Genomic DNA, 17,367 nt, shown 5'->3' with positions numbered 1-17,367 from the left:
AGAGCCCGATGCGGGACTCGATCCCAGGACCCTGAGATCATGACCTGAGCCAAAGGCAGCGGCTTAATCCACTGAGCCACCCAGGCGCCCTGCCTTTAACTTTTTGAAGGCTTTCCTAGTAGAAGAGGAATGAAAAAAATATAGTACTAGAGCCAAAGTGAGGAAGAGATACAGTGATGCCAGTTCCCAGCTAAGAATACAGAACTTCTAAAATATAGAGCTCTCAAAAAAAAAAAAAAAAAGAAAAAAGAAAAAAGAAAAGAAAAGTAAAAGAAAAAAAAGGAATGGGTTGCCTCAGAGGAGTTCAAGCAGAAACTGGATGAACGGTTTCCTGCAACGCTTAAACGGAAATGCTTATTTTGGAAAAGGTGCTAAACTAGATGAGAGAAATAGAATCATTCTCTGCCAATCACTCTTCCTAACTCCAGTCTAATGGGGAAACAAGAATCCACTCAAATGGTTCTGGAGGCCCCTCCAGCAAAGAGTACTGAGGGGACAGAGATTCCCTCTAGATCTCATGAACATCATGCCCGTGTGGATGTGTGGAAAAGATTCACTGAAGATCTTGGAGAGGGATGTGTGCTCTGGTTTGGTCATCCAAACCTGGTCCTGGGGGGTCTCCAGAGGCTGAGGTCAGGTATGTGATGAAGAACGTCACACCAGAAGACAGAGGAGCAGATGGTATCATTCTTCGTGGGATCACCGGTGCTTGGATGGTACCCTCATAAGCAACTTGACAAGGGCCATGAATTGAGGCCAGGTATCCAGCTGGGAAACTGGGTGAAGGATCTGGCAAGCTGTCCAGCTGCAGTACTGTGAATCAGTATATTACTCAATATGAGATCTAGAACCCGGAAATGCAAGAGTAGAAAAAGTCAAAGCAACCTGGATACCCGAGGTCATCTGTTATGGGTGACGGAGGCATGTGCAGGCAGAAGGGAAGGCTGTGCTAAGTCTCGTAGACCACAGAGAGCCAACCCAATCCCCCAACCTCAGTCTCCCACCTTCTCTAGGAATTACACACACGACTGCAAGGCAACCTCCCTTGAAGTTTATTTTGTGCTTCCCACCCTTGTCCTCGTGTACCATCATCTTACCATGCCCTCCTGGAACTCTCCTTGCTCTGACATTCACATAATCCTTTCTGAGGATTCACTATACCAGAATATGGGCTCCAACAAGATCATGGTCATTCATATGTACGTGAAAGGGGGAGAGGCATGGGCCTAAGGATGTATAACTGTGGCCCAATCAGGACGACACACGTGAATTAGCTTAACTGTACAGCAACCAACCAGTAAGCAGTTATTATTCTGATCCCACACTTTTCCAGAGTTATCCTAAACTTAGTTGTATACCTGAACAGAGTGGACCACAGCGGTAAACATAAACGATGTGGTGTTGGTGGACACTGGAATAGAGAGAAAGTTCATGAACCATGGGGCCTAATTTTAGGAAGAAACTACTCCCTTCTTTCTGCAAATGTCAGAGCAAAGGGATACTGAGATCAGGGAACAGACCTAGGGAAGTTTGCTGAAGGGACTACTTCTCTGAGTGTGGCCTATATTGCCACAAAATCTTTGGGACTATGATGGTGGGTAGTCCCACTTCTAATGTTGATGGTTTGCCATGCATCCAAGGAGACCAATTTGGTGGCTAAATTAAATCCTGCTTCCTGGGATTACTGCCATTTTCAAGAGAGGTCTTCCTTACTGTCCTACGACAGTTTAACATGGAGTAAAAATATTACAGTGTGGTGGATATTGTGGGGAATTCTCCAGAATCCATTCTCCTTCCCCCTGCCCCATCTGGAGCCAACCATGGAAATTCCATCCCTCTTGCCGGTCATAAGTTCAGATCTGGGCGGGCCTAAGCCAGTTTGGACCAAAGAGAGATGCTAGTTAGGAGAGCCTCGCTGACGGCAAAAAGCTCCCTCAGTTCTAGGAGAGACCCAGGAGGGGCCTCCCCTCACTTGATAGAGCCAAAGGAGGGTGGGTGGGAGGCAGATTGGCCACCCTTGGTCATCCAGCTCTTACCAGAGCATCCAGCAACCACAGGAACAGGCCTTTGGTTGAGGCCGACCCCACAGGCTCAAGAGGAAATGCTCTTTCTCTCTCATTTTTGCAAATTGCAGAGCCTCAGAGGGGAGAAATTGAAAGAACTCCCATCCCTAATGGCGCTATTGACTCCCTGAAGCTCAGTCTACTTCTGGACATCCTGTTGCGCGCGCTTACATTAACTCCCTAAGTCAATCTGATGTGAGCTTTATCACTGCCTGTAGCCAGAACCATCCTTAGTGATACAAATCATTGGCAAGGATCCTCTCTTTACGGCAGGCACGACAGGACGGTGCAATTAGCATGGATTTACTACTCTTCATTTCTCGAGTGATGCTATTTAAAAGCACACACTCTTATCCCAGGTGAAAGAAAACAATTTTTACCATCTATAATGAGGTTCAACAACTACAGCAGAGTAATTCTGAAAACAGATGTCACGATACTCCCATCTCTTGCGAAGCTTATTTTAGTATTTTTATTGGTGATTCTTCACAAGGTGCTGTAACTGATCAGACTGATTGCATCATGGATGACATTAACATGCTAATTTCTTTTTTTTTTTTTTTAAAGATTTTATTTATTTATTTGACAGAGAGAGATCACAAGTAGACAGAGAGGCAGGCAGAGAGAGAAAGAGAGGAGGAAGCAGGTCCCCTGCTGAGCAGAGAGCCCGATGTGGGGCTCGATCCCAGGACCCTGAGATCATGACCTGAGCCGAAGGCAGCGGCTTAATCCACTGAGCCACCCAGGCGCCCCAACATGCTAATTTCATCTCAACTTTCAGACCATATTTATTGAATAGATTCCATGTGAAGGCTTCCATTGTTTTCCCTGGAAAAGTTCAAAACAGGACCCAGTCTTGGGTTTAATTATCTCTGCCTTTAACCATTTACAGTACCCCCGTGTCTCAACATGTCTGAAATTTGTGTCTCAGGGAGGAGGGGGATTTTAGAAGTTTCTTGGCAAGCCGGTAACTGATCAGATCTTCTAGGGTAGGCAATGAAAATCTGGGGCCATTATTCCTTTAAAACAAAAAGCTGGTGAATCACACTTTGAGGTTAATACATAAGCCACTGGTCAGGTATTAATGTTCCTAATTTTCCATATGTTACTTCTCTTCCCTTGCATGGCCCTTCCTTGTTTTTTCTGTTAATTCAAATCTTAGCTAGCCCCTGGACTTTGGGTTGTTTGTTTTTTAATTTACATTCAAGGTGGTTAACATCTAGTGTAGTACTGTTTTCAGGAGTAGAATTTAGTGATTACTCACTTACATATCACACCCAGTGCTCATTACATAAAGTGCCGTCCTTTAATGGCCATCATCTATTTAGCCCACCCACCCCAACCACTTCCCTCCAGCAATCCTCGATTTGTTTTACATCATGAAGACTCTCTTATGGTGGGGTGGCTGGGTGGCTCAGTCAGTTAAACCCCTGTCTTCGGCTCAGGTCATGATTGTAGGGTCCTGGGATCAAGCCCCAAATCAGGCTCCCTGCTCAGCAGGGAGTCTGCTTCTCTCTTTCCCTCTGCCCCTCCCCCTGCTCATTCTTTGTCTCTCAAATAAATAAATTAAATCTTTTTTTAAAAGTCTCTTATGGTTTGCCTTTCTGTGTTTTTATCTTATTTTTCCTTCTTCCCCCCTATAATTCATGTGTTTTGTTTCTTAAATTCTATGTATGAGTGAAATCATATATTTGTCTTTCTCTGTCTGATTCATTTTGCTTAGCATAATATCCCCTGATTTTTAAGACTTAGTTCAAGTACAGTTCCTTCCTTAAATCTTTGTAACTGACTCGTGCCATAGACTGGAGGATAAGCTGGTGCCATATGGACAAAGCTGAACCCTTAAGTTCAGCAGATAATTTTAGCACTCAACATCTAAGAGCAATTGGACGATCACTATTGGGTAGCCCTAATTCTAGTTCTAGACCTAAGACGAGGTCCACCCTGGCTTCTGAGCCGTAGTGTTCTCATCTGTAAAATGGGGAAACTGAAAGTCCAAGCAGCCCTCATTTTTTTGTGCTTCACTTCATAGTGCTTTGCAGATACTGCATTTTTTTACAGATCGAAGGTTTGTGGCAACCCTGCATCAAGCCTGTCGGTGCCATTTCTCCAAAAGCATTTGCTCACTTCCTGCCTCTGTGCCATGTTTTGGTCATCCCTGCACTCTTTCAAAACCTTTTCAGGATTATTCTACTTGTCATGGGGATCTGTGATCGGTGATCTTTGATGTTACTACTGTAATTGTTCAGGGGCCCTATGAATCGCACCTATCTAAGATGACAAGCTTCATCAATACATGCTATGTGGGTTCTGACTCCAGATGGGGTGGAAGCAGCAACAGAACTAGAATCAGAACTGGAGCCTGAAGATGGAGCTAAATCACTGTACTCTCATGATCCACTTTAATAGATCATGAATCATGATGATGATTCGGATCATGAATGGGGAGCTGCTTCCGATGAAGGAGCAAAGAAGCCAGTTTCTTGAGATGAAATCTCCTCCTGGTGAAGATGGGACACAGGCCATTAAAATGCCAACAGAGGATCTAGAATATGACAGGAGCTTAGCTGACAAAGCAGCGGCAGGGTCTGAGAGGACCGACTCCAATTTTGAAAGAAATCCCAATTCTACTGTGGGTCAGATGCTATCAAACAATATCACATACCATTGAGAAATCTTTCATGAAACAAACAGTCAATCAGTGCAGCAAAGTTCATTGTCGTCTTATTTTAAGAATTTGCCATAGCCTCCCCAACCTTCGGCGACCAGCGCCCCGGTCAGTCAGCAGCTCTCAACACTGAGGCAAGACCCTCTACCAGCAAAAAGATTATGACTGGCTGAAAGCTCAGACGAGCGGTTAGCAGTTTTTAGCAATAAAGCATTTTTAAAAGATTGTATTTATTTGAGAGAGAGAGAGAAAGCGTGCGCACAAGCAGGGGAGAGGGGCAGAGGGAGAGAAACAGACTCTCCACTGAGCAAGAAGCCCAATGTGGGGCTCGATCCCCAGACCTCTGAGATCATGACCTGAGCCGAAGGCAGATGCTTAACCAAATGAGCCACTCAGGCACCCCACAACAAAGCATTTTTGAAATTAAGGTATGTACCTTGGAGGGTTTTTTTTGTTTGTTTTAAGATATAATGCCATTTCACGTTTAGTAGACTACACTATAGTATAAACACAACTTTTCTATGCACTGGGAAACCAAGAAATTCACTTGAGTCCATTTATGGTGAAAATTGCATTACCGTAGTAGTCTAGAGCCAAACCTGCGGTATCCCCAAGGTGTGCCTGTATTCTACTGCCCTGATGGACCCCAGTTTATTTATCTATTCACTTACTGGGGACATCTTGATTGCTTCCAAGTTTTGGCAACTGCAAGGAAAGCTATTATAAACATCCATACGCAAGGGTTTTGCATAGATAGAAGAAGTTTTCAACTCTTTTGGGTAAAGACCAAGGAGTGCAACTACTGAATCAGATGGTAAGAGTACGTTTAGTTTTGTAGAAAACCAAGAAACTGCCTTCCAAAGTGGCTATACCATTTTGCATTCCACCCACAATGAAGGGGAGCTCCTGATGCTTCCATCCTCACCAGCAGTTGGTGCTGTCAGCATTCCGATTTTGGCTGTTCTAACAGGTGGGTAGTGGCATCTCATTGCCACCGTAATTTGCATTTTCCTTGTGACGTAGGATGTGGAGCAGGTTTCAGCTGAAATGTGTTTCAGTGTGGAGAGAGCATAGGGGTAGTGGGAGAGACAGGTCTTGATAAAGGATCACAGACCAGAACTGAAGAATTGTACTTGCCCTGGGGGAGGTTGGCTTGCTCTGGAGGGGATGACAAGTCACTAAAGGGGTGAAGGCGGAGATGGGGATGCGAGTGACGTGAGCGGATTCGTTTCGTAGAATCATCATATGGTAGAAGACATGGAAGGGGGATTGGAATTAAATGAATGGATCCCAGAGCTCTTGGGGAGAGGAAAAGAAAGGCCTTAGATCGATGCCCTTTCTGCCAGCAAGCTCTCCCTGATGGCCATTGCGTGCAGGACATCAGACTCCTTCTGTTATGCTTCCCAGAATCCCATGTGTGCTTCTGCTATCACTCCTCCTGCATCCAGTATTAGCCACAGGTGGGGAGGCTGGGCCTCCTCCAGCGAGAGGAGGATGACTCCACGTTAGCCCCTTCCAGAGTTCTTGGCACCTGGGGGTTTCAGTCTTTTTGAAAGAATAGATTACTTGTACGCTCCATTTTCATCTTTAGCTGTTTGTGATAACTTGGTGACACATACATTTCTCTCATTAATTTCTCTGGGCTAATCGTCCCATCAGTATCTCAGGGCTAGACAAATTCTCCAAAGACGTGCTAGGAGTCATCCCTTCCCGATTCCAAATTACTTGACGCTTGGGGACTTCAGCTATTTCTCTAAGGAGCCTCGTTCTGCATTTCCCATTCCAGTAATTCTTTAAATGAAACTCATTTCTAAAACCATCTTCTCAATTTCCTTTATCACTTGTTTGTAGTCACCAGTTTTATTTGGCCCTTCTTACGTGCTCTTAAACACAATCACATGACCTCAGTCAGCAGCCCTTCAGCCTAGTAATCCACAGCATTTCTCAATTCCTATTCTAATATCTAAAGGTAAATAGAAAAAGCAAACTTGACTTTAATGAACATTTCATTCAATGAATATTTCTTTTTTTAAGCTCTGTCACAGGTACAAAATACATTGAATCATGAGACCTTGGCAAACTCTTTAAAAAGTAGATCTTGGGGCACCTGGGTGGCTCAATCGGTTAGACATCTGCCTTCAGCTCAGGTCATGATCCCAGGGTCCTGGGATCGAGCCCCATATGAGGCTCCCGGCTCAGCGGGGAGCCTGCTTCTCCTTTCTTCCCCACTTGTGCTTCTGTCACTATCTCTGTCTCTCTCAAATAAATATTCAAAAAAAGTAGATCTTGAGGGTCTCTCTCTCTCTCTCTCTCACACACACACACACACACACACATTTTTAAAATTCTCTCTCCCTTATCAGTGGCCAGCAACACATTTTCCAAAACTGCGACCAGCACCTCTGATATTTGACCTCCGTGCTCACTCATACAGCTTCAGCCTGATGGAAACCACAGAACAAGATATTAAGAAGTTTTTTTTTTTTTTTTTGAAAAACAGATAGTATCTAACCCAGTAGTTTTCAGCCTGGGGTGATTTGGCACCACCGGGATCATTTGTAATGCCTGAAGACATCTGTATTTGTCACTCCAGGCATGTGGGGGGATTGCTACTGACATCTAGTGGGTGGAGGCCGGAGATGGTATTGAACATCCAAGGACCCGCAGTACAAAGAATTATCTAGCCCCAAATGTCAACAGGGTGAAATTTGAGAAACTCTTAAAACCTCTGTCAACATTTAATACAATTTACGCTTGCACAATTCCACTTCCTAAAATTGAGCTTTCCTAACAATTTTGTAACATTTCAGCCTGCAGACGACTTTGGTGCCACCAAACTTCCCTTTGTAAGTCATTCATTCTGGAAATAAAAACATGGCTACAACAGGTTATAAAGATAAACCAGGCCCCAAAACTTAAATAGCCAGTAAAATCAGCAATCCACAAGCATGTTTTGGGAATGTTTCTCAATTTTTTTGTTTTAAAAAACAAATAAGCCAACTTTAAAAAGCAAGCCAAATTTCTTCTTGTAATTTTATTTCCTGTTCTCAGTACTTCAAGTTTCTGAGACTTCATGTCATCTGATCTCACTCTTGTCTTAATTGTGTGTTCTTATGAAAGCCTATGTGATATCAGCCCTCTTGAGTTTCTAAATGAGAGCATCTAATGTTCTAACATATGACATAGCCTCAAAGTGTACCTTCAGATGATACCCAAATCTGAGTAATTAGAGAGAGGCTATGCTGGAAAGGGTTGTGCTTTTTAGTTCTCATATAGAAAAATTCCATTTGCTCTTATCAACCTCATTTCCACAATGAGTCACCACTCTAAGAAAATGGCGGCCCTTCATTAGCCACAGCCATAACCTTCTAAGCCAAGCCTAATGGCCCTCCTTTGCTTGGCCAAGTGCCACCAAGGACTGTTGGCTCACCCCAAAATCAATCCTCTTGGTCGCTCTCTAATTTTCATTTAGTAAATTTAGAATATTATGAAGAACCCTTCTAACCCCTCTCTGGGATAATGTCCAGAAGCCACTTTGCCTAAACAAAGTCATTGATTTTAATAGAACAAATGAGAGAACCAATCTTAATTGCATGGCATCCTGACAAAGACAGGAAAATGCTAGGACTCATTTGTCCCAAATTCAATCTCTAATTATAATAACAACTCTGCGACCAAAGCAATCTTTCATGAAAGTAAATTAGATCGTATCATTTCCAGGCTAAACCTTTTCCATAGCTTTCCATTATTGTTAGGAGAAATCCCCAAATCTGTCACACAGCTTGTGGAAGATGAGTGTTTTCTAGGCCCTGCCTTTACCGTCAGTCTCAATGCACTCCCTCTCCATCGAATTCTGCGCTCTCCTATTCTGGATCTCTTACTCTTCCTTCTTCCTGGAAAGCTCATGCTTCCCATGCCTGCCCCCTTCCTTTGCCTAGCTGATCCCTTCTCATTTTCAGATCATGGTTTTAATTTGTTTCCCCAAAGAAGTCTTTTCTTCTTGCATTATATCTGCTGAAAATTCCATTGGCCAACACGAATCATATGCCAAGTCCAAAGTCAAAAGGGGTGGATATATACGATGATAAGGCCAAGGCAAAGAGTAAGGATGTGGGGAAGAGGAAGGAACTGGGGCCATTTCTGCAATCACCACATTCCTCTCCCAGGTGCATACAAGTCATGATCAGGCCCCAACTTGCGATGATTACCATGTACTGGCCCTCATCTACAAACAGTCAACTCATTTATACAATTGAATAGTTGTCTGGTTCAGGTTCCTTGTCTATACTTGTCCTCTACCAGAAGCCCTATTACACCTTACTGAAATCTGGTTAAATGTCCTCTTTTCTCCAAATACCTCAACAGTGCATTCTTTCTTTGAAATTCAATCTACTGAAGTAATTAAATACAGGAGATAAGGGGCAGCTCCTAAACATGGAGGCAGCCATGTGCCCACGAAAAACAGCCCAACTGATGATAAGCAAAGCTGACCAAAAAATAAAAAATGTGCCCACGAAAAGCAGCTTAACTGATGATAAGCAAAGCTGACCAAAAAAAAAAAAAAAAAAAGATCTATGCTCAGACAAGGCCAGTCCACAACCACAGAAATGATTGAACATTCCTCTCTTATGATCAGCGTGAGTGACTGCTGCTTCTTTACCACTGACCACTCAAGCCTTGCTTTAATCCTCCTGTCTCCTAAATAAACATCATTTTAAAATACCCAGTCACCAAATTGTCACGGCTCTTTAGTAACAGGCAAGCCAGAAGAGCCCCTGATTTCTTAAATCCTCCTTAGAGGATTTAGCACAAGCGTAAGCCCTCTAAGGAGGCCTCTCCCAGATTCCTCTTACTGAGATGGCCACGGCTCTTCCAAGGAATGGTATTTCTTGTGGCAACAAGCTCCATGCACCTAACACTGTTTGAGTATGACTGTGTTTTTAGGCCTTTCATTCAGCGGGCCTTCAGTGAACTCCTTCCATTCAAAGGGCTAAGCGCTCTGATGTAGGTCTGGTTTGAAACACTGAATTTCAAGCACTGCTTAACAGCACAAAGGATCCTTGAATAATATCACCAGGTGAATTTAGGATTGGCCCAGGCTAGGCAACGTGCTGAGACTAGACAGGTGTAGGAAGCAGTCACCGATAAAGCACAATATCCCTTTTCTAGAAGTTCTGAATAGAATAGTCAGTAACATATTCTCCCATCAATGCCTAGACTCCAACAAGACAAAGTAAGGTTCCATAGATAGAATGGATTTTCCCCCACATATTAGCTTCTTATAAGACTCAACCCTGTGCATAGTAAGCAAAATTCGTTCTTACAGGGACCAGAGACTCATTCTTCAGAGTTAGTGTGGCCCAGATTCCTGGCTCATTTACCTTCACATTTTTTCCAATAAGTATTTTATACTTTCTTTATATGGTATTGCTTTCATTTGCAGTCACTGAAGAGTGGAAATGAGCAGCAAATTCTTACTTCTACCAATTTTCCAGATGCCATCAAAATTGTACACTATCATATTATTAGAAGACACATGCACATTGTGGCAGAAATATCATTAATCAGAGTATTATCAGTAATTGGTGTACTTTCTCAAAATAAATTATTTGGGAAAAAACAGATGTGTATTCAGTATCAGCCTGAATGCTTTATGAGATGAGAACTGCTAAATCCTATTGAAATATTTCCCCAGGTAGTCGACCAAAATAGCTCGAGAAGCAACAACCTACGTTTTCAGTATATGCTAAATTCTCCAATTACACAAATGAAGATGACTGCGGGTTTTTTTTTTTTTTCATTTGTTTGTTTTTTTGTCTTTTTGGAGAGAGGGCACACAAGTTGCGAGGGGCAGAGGGAGAAGGAGAGAGAATCTTAAGCAGGCTCCAAGCTAAGGATGGAGCCCCATATGACCTGAGCCAAAATCGAATCAGATGCTTAACCACCTGAGCCACCAGGTGCTCTGAAGATAACTGTGTTTTACTTAAAAAGGGAATTGGATAGGCGAGTAACTTTCAAACACCAATAAAGAGTTTATGAATGTTACCATAGAGGTCAGTTTTCTCACCTGGCTTTTCCTTCTTCCATTTTTAATTAAAAAGGGAAATGATGCTAATGAGGGAGACATTAGGGCGGCACACAAGTTCACCTCTCTCTGGGCATAGGGTCTGCTTGTATTCCCCTACCGTCTTGGACTTGGGGTGGCCATGAGACTCGCTTTGACCAGTGAGATTCATAAAGGGATGTGTGTTCATTCCTTCTAGGAGGAAAGCTTGAAATGGTCTCCGGGAGACCCCGTGCCATCTCCTTCCTCTTACTATGGAGACCAGTGGAGCTGCAGGTGTAGGCTTCATCAGCCCGGGTCCTAGGATGACCAGACATGGAGAGGAGCCCACCAAACAAAGCATTTGTTATGTCACAGATTTTTTTTTAAGGGCAGTGTGTCATCCCAGCATAACCTAAACCATAACAGAGGTAGACATTTTTATTGTTAAAAAAATTAAAGTTTTTTTTCAAACAATATAAAGGTATATCGAGCTTCTCTCTCCAACACATTAGCCACTAGTCATACATGGCTATTCAAGTTTTAAACATTAGTAAAAGGAAAGATTCATTTCCCCCATCACATTAGCCACATTTCGAGGGCTCCAGAGCTACATGTCACTAGGGGCTCCCGGGATAGCACAGACAATGGAACACTTCCCTCATACAGAAAGTTTTGTGTTCTGTGGAGGGGCTGAACAGCAAAGGACCCAAACCACTGCCCGTACCCCTTCCCCAGTCCTACCCTAAGAAGCTACCACTCCTAAAAAACTATTAAATGTCATTCTAGTCCTTCTTCTACCTTAAATCACTTCTCCTATGGTTTTACACTATAAATATAAAATCATGCACATATGTACATAAACATATTACTTGGTGACATGCCTTTTTTTCTTTTAACAAAGATTTTATTTATTTATTTATTTATTTATTTATTTATCAGAGAGAGAGAGAAAGAAAGATAGACAGAGGGAGAATCAGGCTCTCCACTGAGCAAGCACTCAATCCCAGGACCCTGGGATCAGGATACGAGCCAAAGACAAATGCCTAACTGACTGAGCCACCCAAGTGTCCCAGTGACCTGTCTTTTTAATTCAACTAATGGGATGTCCTAGAGATCTTTTTTTTTTTTTTTTTCCTGATGAACACTTAGATGGTTTCTAGAAATAACCACTTCTTAGATTCTCAGCATATTGATAAAGATCCTTCTAGCTCTTTGTCCAGCTATTTTTGTCTACTCTGATAAAATACATCATATGTATTGCGATTTCTTTTTCCATTTAAATAATAATAAAGTTTGGAGTTTATTTTAGTCATTTATATTCTTCTAAATCTTTTCTAATAATTTCAATATTTTGATTTTACATTTAGCTCTTGAATCCAACTGAAATTTAGTTGTAGGAAATGAAAAATTTAACTAAAGATATAAAGACTACAATGTTGGGGCTCCTGGGTGGTTCAGTCATTAAGCATCTGACTTTCGCTCAAGTCATGATCCCAGGGTCCTGGGATTGAACCCCACTTCCGGATCCCTGTTCTGCGGGAGCCCTGCTTCTCCCTCTCCCACTCCCCCACTTGTGTCTCTCTCGCTGTGTCTCTCACTATGTCTCTGTCAAATAAATAAAAATCTTTAAAAAAATAAATAAATAAAAACTCTCTTGCTTCCTTTTATTACATTTTCACTTCTATATGAATTTCAGGATAGGATTGTCAACTTCCTTTTATAATTCCTTGTTGGGATTTCTTTTTTTTTTTTTTTTAAAGATTTTATTTATTTATTTGACAGAGATCACAAGTAGGCAGAGAGGCAGGCAGAGAGAGAGAGAGAGAGAGGGAAGCAGGCTTCCCGCGGAGCAGAGAGCCCGATGCGGGGCTCGATCCCAGGACCCTGAGATCATGACCCGAGCCGAAGGCAGCAGCCCAAACCACTGAGCCACCCAGGCGCCCCAGCTTGTTGGGATTTCGAGTTGGCAAGCACTGACCTTCTAGATGAATTTGTCAAAAGCTTACATTTCTACAACATTAAGTTTTGTCATTCAGAAATATGACACAACTACATTTTTCAGGAATTATTTTACATCCTTCAGTAAATAGTTCATTTTTAATTTCTTCAACTAAGGCTTACAAATTGTATTAGGCTTAGCTCTGGTTTTTCTTATTCTTTTAACATACTTGCTATGGTTGTTCATACTGTGAATGTAATTTTTTTAAAATTCCACTTTCAAATAGGTTATTGCTAGTATAAGAAGGTATTGATGTTCATGCTTTTATTTTCTATTTCCTTAATTATAGGAATGTTATTCATAGTTTTAATCATTTTTCAGAGAAATCTTTTAGATCTCCAAAGCAGATAATCAGTACTATCTTCAAGCAAAGACACTTTTCTCTCTTCTTTCCAATATTTCCGCCTCTTGTATCTTTTTCCTGTCTTCCTGCTTTGGCAGTACAGGGGTGAAAATGGACATTTTGTATCCTACCTGGATTTAATAAAAATGCCTCTTACATTTCTCTATTAAGCACAGGAGAAATCAGTCTTAAATTTAATTATCAAGTATTTTTTTTTAGCATGCATTAGATGATTACTGAGTTGGACTCCTTTAATCTGTTGCGGTCATAAATAACCTATAATGACCAAATTCTAAACCATCCTTGCAGTCCTTGCGAGGATAAATGCTACTTAACCATTATGTAACATTGGCTTAATACACTGCCAGATTTAAAATGCTGAATTTACTTAGGATTTTGCATACAAGTTCAAAGGCAAGGTTGGCCAAATGCTGGGGTGGGGGGAGGAGGGTAGTTTTCTGACTTTTCTGTTAGTGTGATAGTAGCACCAAAAAGTGAGTTTGGTGGAGCCTGGGTGGCTCAGTGGGTTAAAGCCTCTGCCTTCGGCTCAGGTCATGATCTCAGGGTCCTGGGATCAAGGCCCACATCGGGCTCTCTGCTCAGCAGGGAGCCTGCTTTCCCACTCCTCTCTCTGCCTGCCTCTCTGCCTACTTGTCATTTCTGTCTGTCAAATAAATAAATAAAATCTTTTTTTTTTTTTAAAGTGAGTTTGGGAGCTTATCAGATTGTTAACACTCTGCAATAGCTTACAAAGCATGAAATCTATGTGAGATCTTGTGAGGTTTTGGAGCAATTACTAAAAAAAAAATGGCACCTGAGGTCTTTATTTTTATTTTATGTCTTTATTTTTCTTGACATTACACTTGTTAAAGAATAGACTATTTGGGAGATCTTTTAAAAGAATCAGATTTGTATTATATTGATTAGCTACAATTTTTAGAAAAATACCATTAACATCTGCTTTGCCTTTATATTTATTTATTTTTAAAAGTTTTTTTCTGTTGTTCTTTTATTAGATTTTAGATTTCACTGTTAATTTCATTTTCTCTGCTTCTATAGGAAATGTATTTATAACTGTCTATTTTTCTTCAAGCACTTTTTTTGGCTGTACTCCATGTGGGGTTTTTTAAATCATTAAATGATACATTTTATTCAAAAACAGAATACAAAATCTTTATTTCTATGATTTCAAAATCAAGTTGATTGTAGTACAGATTGCTGTGGGCTTTGTCCCCTCCTATTTTCTTCTTTGAGCTCATTTTTATATTTTGTACTCATGATTACAATATCCAGTTTAGGGACCTGGGTGGCTCAGTTGGTTGAGCGACTGACTGTCTTGGGCTCAGGTCATGATCCCGGAGTCCCGGAATCGAGTCCCGCATCGAGCCCCCAGCTCCTTGGGGAGTCGGCTTCTCCCTCTGACCTTCTCCTCTCTCATGCTTTCTCTCACTCATTCTCTCTCAAATAAATAAATAAAATCTTTTTTTAAAAAATCCAGTTTAAAAAAAAATTAAAAGGCTCTGCAGATCTTCCACATCTGACCATCCTGCAGAGGTGAACTGTTAGTCTGGTCCAGGCATCCTCTCTATCTTTGACGTCCCCCTGACTCCAGTCTCACTTATAGCACTTGCCCAAGGCCATAATCTCAGAGCGAGGCAAGTTGCATCCACAAACTCTCTCCATAGACAAGCTTCTCCACCAATGATGAGTTTTTTCTGTTCTTGAGAACCATCAAAATCAAGAGGGCCCACATTATAGGAATTTCTCTAGTCTTGTCCATAACTAACCAAATCTAAGTACCAAGGAGCAGAAAGGACCACAAGGAATTGTGATTTTGCCCTATTCCTCACCATACATTTGCTCTTTCCATACTTGAGCTGAAGTCCTTGGCTGAAGCTTTCCACAATCATCAAAAAACCTCTTGCCTGGGGGTGGGATTATGGACATTGGGGAGGGTATGTGCTTTGGTGAGTGCTGTGAAGTGTATAAACCTGGTGATTCACAGACCTGTACCCCTGGGGATAAAAATATATGTTATAAAAATAAAAAATTAATTAAAACACACACACAAAAAAACAAAAACAAAAAAAAAAACCTCTTGCCAGACTAGGGATCCCTGTTTATGGTTGAAACAAGACCCACAAGCTTTTGAATGTAGAAAGAGTTTAGTCTTCTATAATCTTCACCAAAGCCTTTCTGCTTCATGAAATAATTGGATTTCTGGATTGGACTCCCCACATTTAAATTCCACCTCACCTCCTCCCAAGCAAATGAAGTATTTGGAAACACTGTACTAATTTCTTTGAAAAATTTAGATAGGAAGCTGTTACATTGAATTCAGAATAGGCTTCATAGCTCTAAACATCCCAGACAGGTTAGGTCCACTGTAACGTGGAGTCACAAGGTCTTTTGAACTTCTCCTGAAGACTGTGTATATCCAGGGTTGTCAAATTCTGGTATGACTCAGGACCCTTATAGTGGGGCATATGAGATCACCATATGGACATCATTTGGTGTAGAAACATGAGACAAAGAATAGCTCCCTTTGTTGCCTGACTTGGGAAAAGCGATGCTCTGTAAAGGGGAAGACTGGTCATCAGCCAGGGCAGAACATTAAACTTATTAAAAGCCATGGCATCCTCGTAATACTCCCCACACTCTGGTGGCTTTGAGTAAAGCCACAGGTCCTTTCAAAGTATAGAATTCATTTGCAGAGATGTTGGGGGAAACATCACATTCTGAATCAAGGACAATCTAGACTAGAAGTTGCTGTAACTTGACTGCAGTATTAAGTTTAGGAGGGCCATGGTGCCTTGTAGAGACCAAAAATATAGTCATGATACCGGTGAAATGCTGCTTTTAAGGTTTTAAGTCCAGTTAGTTAACAGTGTTGTATTAGTTTCGGGTGTACAAGATAGTGATTCCGCACTTCCATACATCACCTGGTGCTCGTCACAACAAACACACTCCTTAAATTCCTTCTTGCAGGAGGGAGCAAGCAGGACAGTGGTGGGCGAGGGGCTGTGGCTGATGTGGAAGTTTTAGGAGGAGAGGTGCAGAAGGCCTGGAGACATCTGCACCAGGAGTGGTATAGGCCACAGGGCCTGGCCTCAGGGAAGAGACGGGGGCTCAGGGCCAGCACCATGGGCAGTGCCAGCAACATGGGCAACCCCAGCCTGCCATGTTTTTTTGTAGGACTGTCATTGACTTTGATTAACCTCATAATTTACATTCATGTCCTCTTCATTGCAGAAGTAATTTGGGGTATTTGGACTTTTATTTTGTCACTAATTTCTAATTTTATGGCGTGGGGATCAGAAAACACGGCCTGTGATTCCTGCTCTGGAGAATTTGTTGTCATTCATGTTTGGAAAGAATTTTATCGTCAGTCTGTTGGTTATGAAAGTATATCAAGTTAAACTCCATCAATGTGCAATGAAAAGCTCTACATACCAATGCTTTTGAGTTGTGGATATTGGTTTCTGGGAAGTTGTGTTAAATTCTACCAATATATTTGACAAGTTGTCTCTTCTTCTGTATTTCTATTTGTTTTCTTTTACCTATTTCAAAATTGTGCTGTTCAGAGCCATTATACTGTCTTCAAGACATGGATCTGTTGTCAGCATCATTTCTTTTTCTCTTACTACTTTTGACTTTCACTCTTACGAATATTAATATTTCTGCCCTTGTGTTTTTTTTTTTCACTCTAGCATTTGATGTTGTTATCTTTTTTAACCTTTACTTTTTTGTTTTTTGATGTTATTTCATCTTAAGGCTATGTCTTGTAAACAGCATATTGCTAGATTTTTTAAATTGTTTAAGCAATCTGTTTTCCTTTTTTTTAAAAAAAGTATATTTAACCTATCTCCATTTAATACAACTGTTCTTATTCTTGGATTGATTCCTGCCATCTTATTTCATTTGTTCTCTTTACCACGACTTTGCCCTTATTTCTTCTTTTTACTTGTCTACTTGTCTACTGCTGATATACTGTTTTTTGTTCCACTTAATTTTCTTCTAGAAACATCAAAATGGTCATCATTTTCTATTTTGATACTTGATACCTTTATATTTTTAACAAAAGCATACTTAAAATTATAGTATTTTGGTTGCATTCAAAAGCAACCAGTAATGAGGAATTTGAGAAGCAGGGGAGGGGGTTGGGGGGAGTTGGGAGGGGAAAAAATGAAACAAGATGGGCCTGGGGAGGGAGACAAACCATAAGAGACTCTTAATCTCAGGAAACAA

The 17,367-nt window shown here is 41.3% G+C and overlaps 1 pseudogene; it reads right to left on the bottom strand.

Annotated features, from left to right (window-relative positions):
- The window catches only part of LOC132007219 (beta-hexosaminidase subunit beta-like), a 103,467-nt pseudogene that overhangs the window by 77,681 nt on the left and 8,419 nt on the right, over window positions 1-17,367 (bottom strand).

This window comes from Mustela nigripes, chromosome X, assembly GCF_022355385.1.
Source record: "Mustela nigripes isolate SB6536 chromosome X, MUSNIG.SB6536, whole genome shotgun sequence".
NCBI classification, from domain to species: Eukaryota; Metazoa; Chordata; class Mammalia; order Carnivora; family Mustelidae; genus Mustela; species Mustela nigripes.
This window is presented reverse-complemented; position numbering and strand designations above follow the sequence as displayed.